The sequence below is a fragment of the Schistocerca gregaria genome, chromosome 4 (assembly GCF_023897955.1).
Source record: "Schistocerca gregaria isolate iqSchGreg1 chromosome 4, iqSchGreg1.2, whole genome shotgun sequence".
Taxonomy (NCBI): Eukaryota; Metazoa; Arthropoda; class Insecta; order Orthoptera; family Acrididae; genus Schistocerca; species Schistocerca gregaria.
In genome coordinates this window covers 513,108,858-513,121,682 of record NC_064923.1, presented here as the reverse complement: position 1 = coordinate 513,121,682, position 12,825 = coordinate 513,108,858, and positions in this window count along the sequence as shown.

The following is a 12,825-nucleotide window of genomic DNA, read 5'->3' as shown; positions in this document are numbered from 1 at the left end:
AACAAAATAGTAAAGTAACCTTCACATCACGTAGCAACAATACCGTGACATCATTTGCAACCTGTTGGTTTACCCAACATTTCTGTGTTTTAAGACATAGATCGCAAATATTGAAAAGCTATCTTTCAAAATCACTGACAGTTGTTGATAAAACAACTATTTGCTACCTGCTCCGACCTCCTGATGATCTTCAGGTATCGTAAAATTATTTACAGCAGCGCACCGTTATGTTCTCACTGTGGCGTCGTATAAAATATGTCATTCTGCATTACTTTCTACAACACAACCTACGTAGTCCATACTAAAATGTATTAACATAATTAATATTTATGTACGGTCATTATCAGAAGGCACTCTACATATTGATGAGTGCACAGACGATTTCTGTTTTATTTGATGCCACATGAAGAACTTTGTCATCTGAAGACGATTAGAAGAAACTGGTAGCAAATCAAGAATTATTTCATCATCAGTTTTTTGTAGATTTGATGTAATGCTTTTTCAAAGATTTACATGTTGTGGGACAAAATACACTCCTGGAAATGGAAAAAAGAACACATTGACACCGGTGTTCAGACCCACCATACTTGCTCCGCAGACTGCGAGAGGGCTGTACAAGCAATGATCACACGCACGGCACAGCGGACACACCAGGAACCGTGGTGTTGGCCGTCGAATGGCGCTAGCTGCGCAGCATTTGTGCACCGCTGCCGTCAGTGTCAGCCAGTTTGCCATGGCATACGGAGCTCCATCACAGTCTTTAACACTGGTACCATGCCGTGACAGCGTGGACGTGAACCGTATGTGCAGTTGACAGACTTTGAGCAAGGGCGTATAGTGGGCATGCGGGAGGCCGGGTGGACGTTCCGCCGAAATGCTCAACACGTGGAGCGTGAGGTCTCCACGGTACATCGATGTTGTCGCCAGTGGTCGGCAGAAGGTGCACGTGCCCGTCGACCTGGGACCGGACCGCACCGACGCAGGGATGCACGCCAAGACTGTAGGATCCTACGCAGTGCCGAAGGGGACCGCACCGCCACTTCCCAGAAAATTAGGGACACTGTTGCTCATGGGGTATCGGCGAGGACCATTCGCAACTGTCTCCATGAAGCTGGGCTATGGTCCCGCACACCGTTAGGCCGTCTTCCGCTCACGCCCCAGCATCGTGCGGCCCGCCTCCAGTGGTGTCGCGACAGGCGTGAATGGAGGGACGAATGGAGACGTGTCGTCTCCAGCAGTGAGAGTCGCTTCTGCCTTGGTGCCAATGATGGTCGTATGCGTGTTTGGCGCCGTGCAGGTGAGCGCCACAATCAGCACTGCATATGACCGAGGCACACAGGGCCAACACCTGGCATCATGGTGTGGGGAGCGATCTCCTACACTGGCCGTACACCTCTGGTGATCGTCGAGGGGACACTGAATAGTGCACGGTACATCCAAACCGTCATCAAACCCATCGTTCTACCATTCCTAGATCGGCAAGGGAAATTGCTGTTCCAACAGGACAATGCACGTCCGCATGTATCCCGTGCCTCCCAACGTGCTCTAGAAGGTGTAAGTCAACTACCCTGGCCAGTAAGATCTCCGGATCTGTCCTCCATTGAACATGTTTGGGACTGGATGAAGCGTCGTCTCACGCGGTCTGCACGTCCAGCATGATTGCTGGTCCAACTGAGGCGCCAGGTGGAAATGGCATGGTAAGCCACTCCACAGGACTACATCCAGCATCTCTACGATTGTCTCCATGGGAGAATAGCAGCCTGCATTGCTGCAAAACGTGGATATACACTGTACTAGTGCCAACATTGTGCATGATCTGTTGCCTGTGTCTATGTGCCTGTGGTTATGTCAGTGTGATCAAGTGATGTATCTGACCCCAGGAATGTGTCAATAAAGTTTCCCCTTCCTGGGACAATGAATTCACGGTGTTCTTATTTCAATTTCCAGGAGTGTATGTCTCTCCGTACTGTAACACTGGTCTTCTTCCTTCACATGATCATCAGTTGTTATTACATTCTGGCGTAATGGTCTAGTAGTTATGCGCTTCTCTGAAAATTGAAAGGACACGTGACCGAGCCCAGTCGGACCACTGAATAAATCAGTATATAAGTGCTGTTAAGATTCTCCAAAAATGACAGGTCGTTTCATAAGCACGTGAACCTGTAGGTCTCCTTACGCCTGTAGCATAACTGGGGTAGGATTTTGTATCAGTCGTCAGTCTTCTGAATGGATTGATATAGTGGGCCACGAATTCCTCTCCTGTGCATACCTCTTCAACTCAGAGTAGCATTTGCAACCTACGTCCTCAATTATTTGCTGGATGTATTCCAATCTCTGTCATCGTCTACAGTTTTTACCCTCTACAGCTTTCTTTTGTATCATGGACCTTTTCTCCAGTGCCAGTCAACTTTTGATATCCTCCTTTGTCAGTCCATCATGGGTTATTTTGCGGCCTCTTCTCATTCCTGCTACTTATCATTAATTTCGTCTTTCTTCGATTTACTCTCAATCCATATCCAGTACTCATAAGACTGTTCATTCCATTCAACAGAGTCTGTAATTCTAATTTTCTGTCACTAAGGATTGCAATGCATTAGCGAATGTTATCACCGATGTCATTTCGCCTTCAATTCTTCGGTGTATAGACTGAAATGTAGGGGCGAAAGACTACATCCCTGTCTTACACCCTTTTTAATCACCCCCACTTCATTCTTAGTTTTCCTGTCTTATTGTTCCCTCTTCGTTCTTGTACGTATTGAATATTCCCGCCTTTCACTAAAGCTTAGACCCATTTTTCTTAGAACTTCGTAAACCTTGCACCATTTTACATTGCCGAATGCTTTTCCCAGGTGGACAAATCGTATGAACGTAATTTTTCTTTAATCTTGCTTCCATTACCAACCGCAATGTCAGAACTGCCTCTCTGGTTCCTTCACCTTTCCTAAGGCCAGACTGATCGTCATCTAACATATCCTCAGTTTTCTTTTCCATTTTTCTGTATATTATTTTCGTGAGCAACCTGGATGCAAGGCCTGTTAACTGACTATGTGCTAATTCTCACGCTTCGGAATTTGTGGATGACTTTTTTTTCGGAAAGTCATGTGGTATATCACCAGACTCATATATTCCACACAACAATGTAAATAGTCGTTTTGTTGCCACTACCACCAACTGTTTTGGAAATTCCTATGGAAAGTTATCTACACTTCTAGCCTTACTTGAATCTAAGTCATACAAACCTCTTTTAAATTGTGGTTCTAATACTGGGTCCATTATCTCTTCTGAATCGTTTCCTGTATTGTTTCTGCATTCCATAATTTTTCTGAACGGTTCCTTTCCCTAAATAGTTCACTTAAACGAGTTCGTTCATGAATTACACGTCATTACTGTCGAATAGCGCATATGCACAGTCAGTACAGAAAATATAGCTCCACAAAAGAAAATAATAATATTTACCTGTATAGAATTGGTATTATAATCTTTAAAGTCAAAATTATACACTCCTGGAAATGGAAAAAAGAACACATTGACACCGGTGTGTCAGACCCACCATACTTGCTCCGGGCACTGCGAGAGGGCTGTACAAGCAATGATCACACGCACGGCACAGCGGACACACCAGGAACCGAGGTGTTGGCCGTCGAATGGCGCTAGCTGCGCAGCATTTGTGCACCGCCGCCGTCAGTGTCAGCCAGTTTGCCGTGGCATACGGAGCTCCATCGCAGTCTTTAACACTGGTAGCATGCTGCGACAGCGTGGACGTGAACCGTATGTGCAGTTGACGGTCTTTGAGCGAGGGCGTATAGTGGGCATGCGGGAGGCCGCGTGGACGTCCCGCCGAATTGCTCAACACGTGGGGCGTGAGGTCTCCACAGTACACCGATGTTGTTGCCAGTGGTCGGCGGAAGGTGCACGTGCCCGTCGACCTGGGACCGGACCGCAGCGACACACGGATGCACGCCAAGACCGTAGGATCCTACACAGTGCCGTAGGGGACCGCACCGCCACTTCCCAGCAAATTAGGGACACTGTTGCTCCTCGGGTATCGGCGAGGACCATTTGCAACCGTCTCCATGAAGCTGGGCTACGGTCCCGCACACCGTTAGGCCGTCTTCCGCTCACGCCCCAACATCGTGCAGCCCGCCTCCAGTGGTGTCGCGACAGGCGTGAATGGAGGGACGAATGGAGACGTGTCGTCTTCAGCGATGAGAGTCGCTTCTGCCTTGGTGCCAATGATGGTCGTATGCGTGTTTGGCGCCGTGCAGGTGAGCGCCACAATCAGGACTGCATACGACCGAGGCATACTGGGTCAACACCCGGCATCATGGTATGGGGAGCGATCTCCTACACTGGCCGTACACCTCTAGTGATCGTTGAGGGGACACTGAATACTGCACGGTACATCCAAACCGTCATCGAACCCATCGTTCTAACATTCCTAGACCGGCAAGGGAACTTTCTGTTCCAACAGGACAATGCACGTCCGCATGTATCAACGTGCTCTAGAAGGTGTAAGTCAACTACCCTGGCCAGCAAGATCTCCGGATCTGTCCCCCATTGACCATGTTTGGGACTGGATGAAGCGTCGTCTCACGCGGTCTGCACGTCCAGCACGAACGCTGGTCCAACTGAGGCACCAGGTGGAAATGGCATGTCAAGCCGTTCCACAGGACTACATCCAGCATCTCTACGATGTCTCCATGGGAGAATAGCAGCCTGCATTGCTGCGAAAGGTGGATATACACTGTACTAGTGCCGACATGGTGCATGCTCCGTTGCCTGTGTCTATGTGCCTGTGGTTCTGTCAGTGTGGTCATGTGATGTATCTGACCCCAGGAATGTGTCAATAAAGTTTCCCCTTCCTGGGACAATGAATTCATGGTGTTCTTATTTCAATTTCCAGGAGTGTATGCAGGACGTAGTAGTGAGACAGTGTGTGTTTCGGAAGTTAACAGAAGCCACGAACCCCCTTGAAGATGTCCTCCGCAGATGGGGACGAAACGTTGGGTTACAGTGCGAAATCCATCAGACCACGGCATAATAGCCCGGAAAAGAATTTTATTAATCATGGACGTACCACAATTACAAGCGAAAACTGCCACGGTTGAAATTACACGGTATTAGAAGCACTAACATTCCGGTAAACGAAGGATCCGAATAGATGCCATACTCTAGTTAGTCTCAAATTTCACCAATGGTCAACCTTACCAAGAGATACAATACTACTTCAGCACACGTGACAGTTTACTGCACATTTTTACCTTCACTATGCGATGTTTCACGTGTATTTGGATGTAATAACGCACTCTACACTTCATAGGGTTACCAGTTCTTTCATTAGCCCGCATCTCGTGGTCGTGCGGTAGCGTTCTTGCTTCCCACGCCCGGGCTTCCCGGGTTCGATTCCTGGCGGGGTCACGGATTTTCTCTGCCTCGTGATGGCTGGGTGTTGTGTGATGTCCTTAGGTTAGTTAGGTTTAAGTAGTCCTAATTCTAGGGGACTGATGACCATAGATGTTAAGTCCCATAGTGCTCAGAGCCATTTGAACCTTTTTTTTCATTCACCCCCTTATCCTTTCGTACACATTGACAAGAATCTACAATTCATAGTTTTATGCTAAGATCAAGTGTAGCTCCTGGACGATATCGACTTAAAGGAGTGGGCATCATCACTATCGAAGATGGGGGTTTAATGAAACTCGAAGCTACAAGGCAAAGTTGTCCAGCACTTTTGATGACCAAAGACGTAATCAAATTAAATGGAAAGAGCACAGCTGCGCAGCAAGAGCATACCTATATAGCGTATTTCAAATAGCTTTTTGGGTGTAAGCAAACTGCATTCTCATCGCTGCACGGTCGATTGTAAACGGTTAATACCACACTTGGATTGTGGTTGTTGCGGTCCCCGTTAACAGGTTGATCGCCAATGCAATAATTATTATTATTTATCGTATGGAACTACACATGCAGTTTACAGCGATATTTACACAATACAAAAGAAATATTTATACATAAAAAAGGAATGTACAGGACTTATGGTCACTAATTATATCACAAACTGGTATCCAGAGAGTTTATCCAATCCAGTGTTGCTGGCGAGTCGTTGAGTACGTCGTTCCAGCCTCCAATAAAACATCTATTGGAACATTCCTCTACGATGTGTTCAACACACACAGTCGCACATCGGGGAGTCTGAGAGTCCCAATTTGTACGTGAGGGACTTACTTCTTCCATGTTCACATAGGATTCTGTTGAGTGCACACCAAGTTCTTATATACAGGGTGTTACAGAAAGGTACGGACAAACTTTCAGGAAACATTCCTCACACACAAATAAAGAAAAGATGTTATATGGACATGTGTCCGGAAACGCTTAATTTCCATGTTAGAGCTCATTTTAGTTTCGTCCACCTACGCTCAATGGAGCACGTTATCATGATTTCATACGGGACACTCTACCTGTGCTGCTAGAACTACAAATACGACACAACATGTGGTTCATGCAGGATGGAGCTCCTGCACATTTCAATCGAAGTGTTCGTACGCTTCTCAACAACAGATTCGGTGACCGATGGATTGGTAGAGGCGGACCAATTCCATGGCCTCCACGCTTTCCTGACCTCAACACTCTTGACTTTCATTTATGGGGGCATTTGAAAGCTCTTGTCTACGCAACCCCGGTACCAAATGTAGAGTTTCTTCGTGCTCGTATTATGGACGGCTGTGATACAATACGCCATTTTCCAAGGCTGCATCAGCGGCTCAGGGATTCCATGCGACGGAGGGTGGATGCATGTATCCTCGCTAACGGAGGACATTTTGAACATTTCCTGTAACTAACAAAGTGTTTGGAGTCACGCTGGTACGTTCTGTTGCTGTGTGTACCCATTCCATGATTAATGTGATTTGAAGACAAGTAATAAAATGAGCTCTAACATGGAAAGTAAGCGTTTCCGGACACATGTCCACATAAAATATTTTCTTTCTTTGTGTGTGAGGAATGTTTCCTGAAAATTTGGCAGTACCTTTTTGTAACACCCTGTATAGTTGGAAGCCTGGTATGCATGTAGGGTCTTAGAGGACACGGCGAAGTATGCTGGCGTCGTTTTTCGATTTCTACTTCCACACATCTTCGATCTTGAATGGTTCGAGTTCTCGATCTATCCAGAATGGTTTTCTTGATCTGAAACGCGGGAAGGGTGGATTGAGCAGTATTTCCTGGGCGGGTAGCATTTGGGAAAGCTTTACGTTATTAATCTTTTCCCATTCGCAGGCCGCTACTTCTTGTCGTCTCAGATGAGGTGGGGCGATGCTGCTCAGAGCAGACAGCCAAGGTAGTGAGGTTGATTTCAGGGTGCCCTTACAATTCTCATGGTGTCATTCAGCTGAACGTCAACCTTACTGACTTGCACACTCCCGCACCAGACAGCTGCGCAATATTCAGCCACAAGATATATGAGGGATAAGGCCGCTGTATGGAGAGTGTCAGCTTGTGCACCTCAGAAAGTTCCAGCTAGGCGCCGGATAATGTTGTTCCTGGTCTTTAACTTTTCTGCTAGTGACGTGAGGTAAGTCCTGTACGTAAGCGATAGGTCCAGTGTGATTCCAAGCTACTTACTATGAGGGTTGTTTTAAACTGATTTGTTACAGAAGGTGACATTTAGTGGCTGCTTTCCTAATCGTTTGTTGAGGTGGAAAGCTGTCACTGCAGTTTTTGTAGGGTTAGGGCACAATCTCCAGTTTCTGTAATAGTCATCAAGTACTCTAAGGTCTTGTGTGAGCATATTTTCTCCCTCTTATAGGTACTTGCTTTGATACACAATGGCGGTATCGTCATCGTAGCAGAACTTACTAGATATGGTTTCTGGTATGAAACTTATGCACAGGTTGAACAATAGTGGGGCCAGGACAGATCCTTGTGTTAGGCCGTTCTTAATTTTATCTGACTTGCTCCTTTTGTCATGAAGACAGACTCGGATATATCGGTTTTAAGCATGTTGAACAGGAGTGTTGTTAGTTTTAAGCATGGAACAGTTCGCTTTAGCTTTAACATTAGTCCGTTCAGCCACACAGTGTCGTAAGCAGCAGTTAGATCTACAAATGCTACTGAAGTTTTCAGCCCTTTCTGGACACCAGCTTCGATATACGAAGATACTGAGAAGGGCAATTGGACGATAGCTTGAAGGTCGGTTTTCGATTTTCCTGGTTTGAGGATTGCAATGGTTTTTACTATCTTAAAATCGGCCGGTACCTGGCCGTTGCACAAGCAGTCTGTAAAGAATGTCTGTAGACATGTTCTTCCTCTTTCGCCAAGGTGGATGATAAATTCTGGGAACACTCCATCGAGACCTGCTGCTTTCCTTACCTTTAGGAATCTTATGGCTTTCTCAATTTCGCTGTCCAGTAAAAGAAGAGCTGAAAGGTGTCCTTCCGTCGAGGGAGCCATCTTTAGTTTTGAGCTCTTCTTGAAAACTTATTGATCTGCTGCTGTCTAGGAGGACATTGTCTGCTCGTGACTTGATGTGGTGTGCAATCCGCTTTGGGGTGATCTTTGGGTTCCGGCTGATTTCTGGGGTTGCTGCCCCTAGTCGTCTGAGCAGCGACCATACTCTGCGGCTTGAGTTGACGAAGTCCAGTTCTTTGGTTATTGTCAACCATCTTTCTTTCCTTTGGCTGTTAAGAGACTGTGATACCTTGTTGCCTTCCTCTGCCTCACCATGGGCTTCGTGTTTCTTGCAGAGCACTACAGTCTCCTTGTTCCAGCAGCGCACATATTCATTCCTGAAACGTATATTGCGTTTTGTTGCTCCTATAATGACACCAACAAAGCGCGTGTAATTTTCTATGTCGCTGGGCTCCAGCGGAGAGAGCATAAGACATCCAGTTAGCTTTGCTGAAGTTCCACCTTGGTTTTTGGACAGATCTGATTAGTGGAGTCTGAATTCCGATGGCTAATAGCACTGGTCTGTGTTGGGTTTGAGGTAAAGCTGATAACACCTTCTTTGTGTGGGTTACCGGGGTGTGTTGTTGATCAGTTATTAAAATACAGTAATCTGGGTTTGTAGCAGTCTTCCATCAGGCAGAGTGAAAGGCATTCAAGTCCTTTGCATCGTGTGAGAGATGGTGGTGGTGATTTTCGATCCAAGCTGTAACAGCTTCTCCGTTCGGATCGTTTCATGGTGGCTGTTAAAGTCCCCTACATAAATTCCAAGATGAGGTACGTGTGGTAAGGGGGGATTTTGCCACGTGTCATTAGGTTGTTTCTGTAACGCTATGACTGTAATTCCTGCTTGGTTGGTTGTTTTGATTTCAGTGTTGTCTTCCTGTTCGCTTGCAGTCCCCATATATTCTTGTTTGTCTTGACGAACGAACGCAATTGATCCATTGGTATCGGAGGGTATAATTCTTACTACTTTATGTTCGGTTATTAAGGCTCGGGTGTTCATCCGGGTTTCCTCGGCGAGATGAGTTTCCTGTAGGCAGATAATATCAACTTTTGCTCAAATAGTCGCATTTATATTCCGTCTATATACAGCTGTAAGACCCGTACACAAGGTCATTTAGGCTTTGTTGATGTTTGACTCTTAAAAGTACCGTTGTACGGTCGCTGCTTGTCGTTTTGGCCGTGAGAGATACGAGATCTAGTTCGGCCTCCATTTGTGTAGACTTTCAGCCGTCCTGCTCTTGCAGTCTGTTGCCGAGGGTGCATCATCTTGAAGGTTGTCTACACGTCGCGCCCCACCAATGCAATAGTACTACATCTTAACACAATCTACGTCGTTTGCATAGATGTCTTCTTCCGACGGTAATGAAGCACATGTCATATTACCAAGGAAGTTCTGGAACAGCGTAACAACAGAACTTATTGAACTTATTTGGAACATGTTACGCAGACGAGTGCGGAATGCTACATCTCCACGATGTGAGTTAACGAGCATTTCGCTCTCATTTAAGTATATGGCTGAAAGAGTCAGTCTTCAGGAATTGTGAAACGAACACTGTCGTCCAGGACTGTGTGCCATAAAGAGCGCGGATTCGCCACGAGATAGGGAAATTCACAGACCTCTATTGTGCTGAATGAGTCCTAGGCGCTGTAGTGTACGAGTGAGATTGAGGAGAACCTGCATCATAGGAAACATCCGTAGAAGCTGTTTGTGGCCAGCGAGACATACCAGTGTTAAATATGGCGGACCTAAGATCGGTCATAAATGGAAACATTTATGGAAACTATTTAATTCTGTAGTAATTCAGGGAATGAAGCCACAGTAATTTTAATCTACCATCCTTCATAAATTTTCACGGTGATCCCAATAAAAACTTGAATATTGATCATATCTGTAATAGTTTAGGATTTACTGTTAACGTGAAATTGACAAGTTTTGTAACAGACCTGAATGCTAAAATCTGAACGCTTTGGTAGATCTAAACGGTGACATTTCATTTAGAAGCGCATCGTTAAAATGACATATGTTGTAAATATCAACTCTGTAACTTTATTTATTTAAAAGATACAGTAAATTTAAATTATCAGTATTTACAGTTAAGCGTCAGATCATCATTCCCTCCACCACATTGAACGATGACAGCATAACAACTTATTGAGTCATTAGGTAATAGAATATTTGTTGTAAATTTTAGTGCATAATAGTTATTTTTGTTCTTTATTTATTTATCTGAAAGCACATTAGTGCAAGGCATGGCATTCAAAATTAAGAAGGAAATTGTACTGGCTGTATGTAAAAGAATTTAATGTTTATTTCGTAATGGATATTATTGCTACTTTATTTAGAACGTGAAAGTGATCAAGCTTTGGTTATTTAAATATGTTAAAATGTAAAGTAATGTAGAATAAGCTGTAGCCAGTCAGATGGACGGCTTCAGGAAAGGGAACTGCTTTAGTCAGTTTAGCGAAGGTGTTCAGCGCGCGGGAAACGCGGTCGGAGACGGGCAGAGGGCCGTTCTGGCCTAGACACCAAAGAGTACAGTTCGGCTGGAGACACGTCTGTAACAAGGTTGGTGGTCGTCACATCGAGCCGCCGTTGTAATGGGTCAGTACTGTTCTGTATGTACAGTATGCTGGGTTCTTTCTTGTTCTAAACTAATGCAAATACGTAATGTTTAAGTGTTAATACAAACAAATGTGGCTATGTGATAAATGGACGTTTCGTTATGTTTCCTTTCAAATTGTTAACCAATATTGTACTGCTTCACGCCTAACTCAGTACCTCAAGCAGAAGCAGACGAGTTAAACATCTGAATTGAAATCGCCGCATAGTGGAGTATTTGTATCGAAATCGTAGCCAAAATTCTTTCAATACTTTTTTAAAGTTTAAATCACTGCTGTTTACCAATCCCTTTCATTAAGACCGCCCCGCCATTGCTTCGTTGGCATCGTCTTTCCAGCGTCTCCCAGGACTACCGCGCTTTTTCTTCGACGTGGAGTCCATTGCCATACACGTTATGGACATCTCGTGTCTGGAATACGCTGTAAGTGACCACACCAGAGTAGGCTCCGCCTTTCTATGTAGTCTAGGATTGTGCTTTAGAAATTCATAACCTCTCTAATCCTATCATTTCTAATATGATCAAACGTGGAATATCCACAACTCTGTCTCAAGAGCTCCATCTGGACAGCCAGCAGGCGATCTTTCTGCCTCTGTGTTAGTTCCCTCAACTCTGCACCATGTGTTAGATACTTTCAATAATTGTATGGTAGATGGTATGTTTCGTTCTGTGCGTTATGATTACTTTTTGTTCCAGAGAATACCATTTAGTTGTTTTATGACCCGCTTGCCCTGGCCATTTTTACTGTCTCGTATATCATCCATACTTCTACCACTGGACGACAGTGTCACTCCCAGGTACTTAAAATTATGACACCTTTTAACAGTATAGCACCGAGTTGTAAGTCGTTAACAGCAATTTCTCCCACTTTCAGATATTCTGTTTTAGATACGTTTATTATGACAATACCTCATTTTTCATATTATTCTTTTAATTTGCGGAAAATGTAATTTGTATCTTCCTCATCTCCAGCTACTAACACTTGATCGTCAGCAAAAAGTAAAGTGAACAAGATCTCATCGTCTATGGGGCGATCCATTCCTCCGCATTTCCTTTTCCAGGAATTTAGTGGCTCCTTTAGGTAGATTTTAAAGAGTGTAGGGCGAGTGTGCATCCCTGGCGTAGTCCCTTTATCACCTCAGACTCTTGAGATAATTGATTTCTCACTTTTACCATTGCCGTGCAAGCTTGGTAGAGGAGGCTGACAGCTTTCACATAGCTCGGTGACACGCAATTATCAATTAGACTTGTCCGTAGCTTGTTCTGTGGAACTGTGTCATAAGCTTTCTGGAGGTCTACAAAGACAAGGTGGATCGTAAGGCCCCTTGCTGTCATTTCATCCACTAGTTTTTTGATGGTTTTAGTGGAACGAGCAAGTGGACTAAAAGTTTTACCGTTGTTTAGGTAAAAATCTTTTGATTTGGCAAGTTCAGGTAGGACGTAGAAGATGAATTTAAACATGTTTAACCAATTAGTTTTATTATCACATAATTGTCAATGTAATGTTTATCTAATGCGTTAAATGACAAACTGTTGCAAACAAATGTTTCTTAACATCACTGGGTAAAATGGCCCTTTGTAGAAATTTCCACTGTGATACCAGCACTACATACAAAAAATAGCGTTCACATCTCATGCTCAAAGTGATGCCCTTTGGCTTGCATACATAGGGTCACTGCGGATGAAGGATGCCCTTCTTCGTGCTACTGTTTCCTCTTTGATGGCTGTACAAGCATCAATAATGCGTTGCTTCATGTAATCT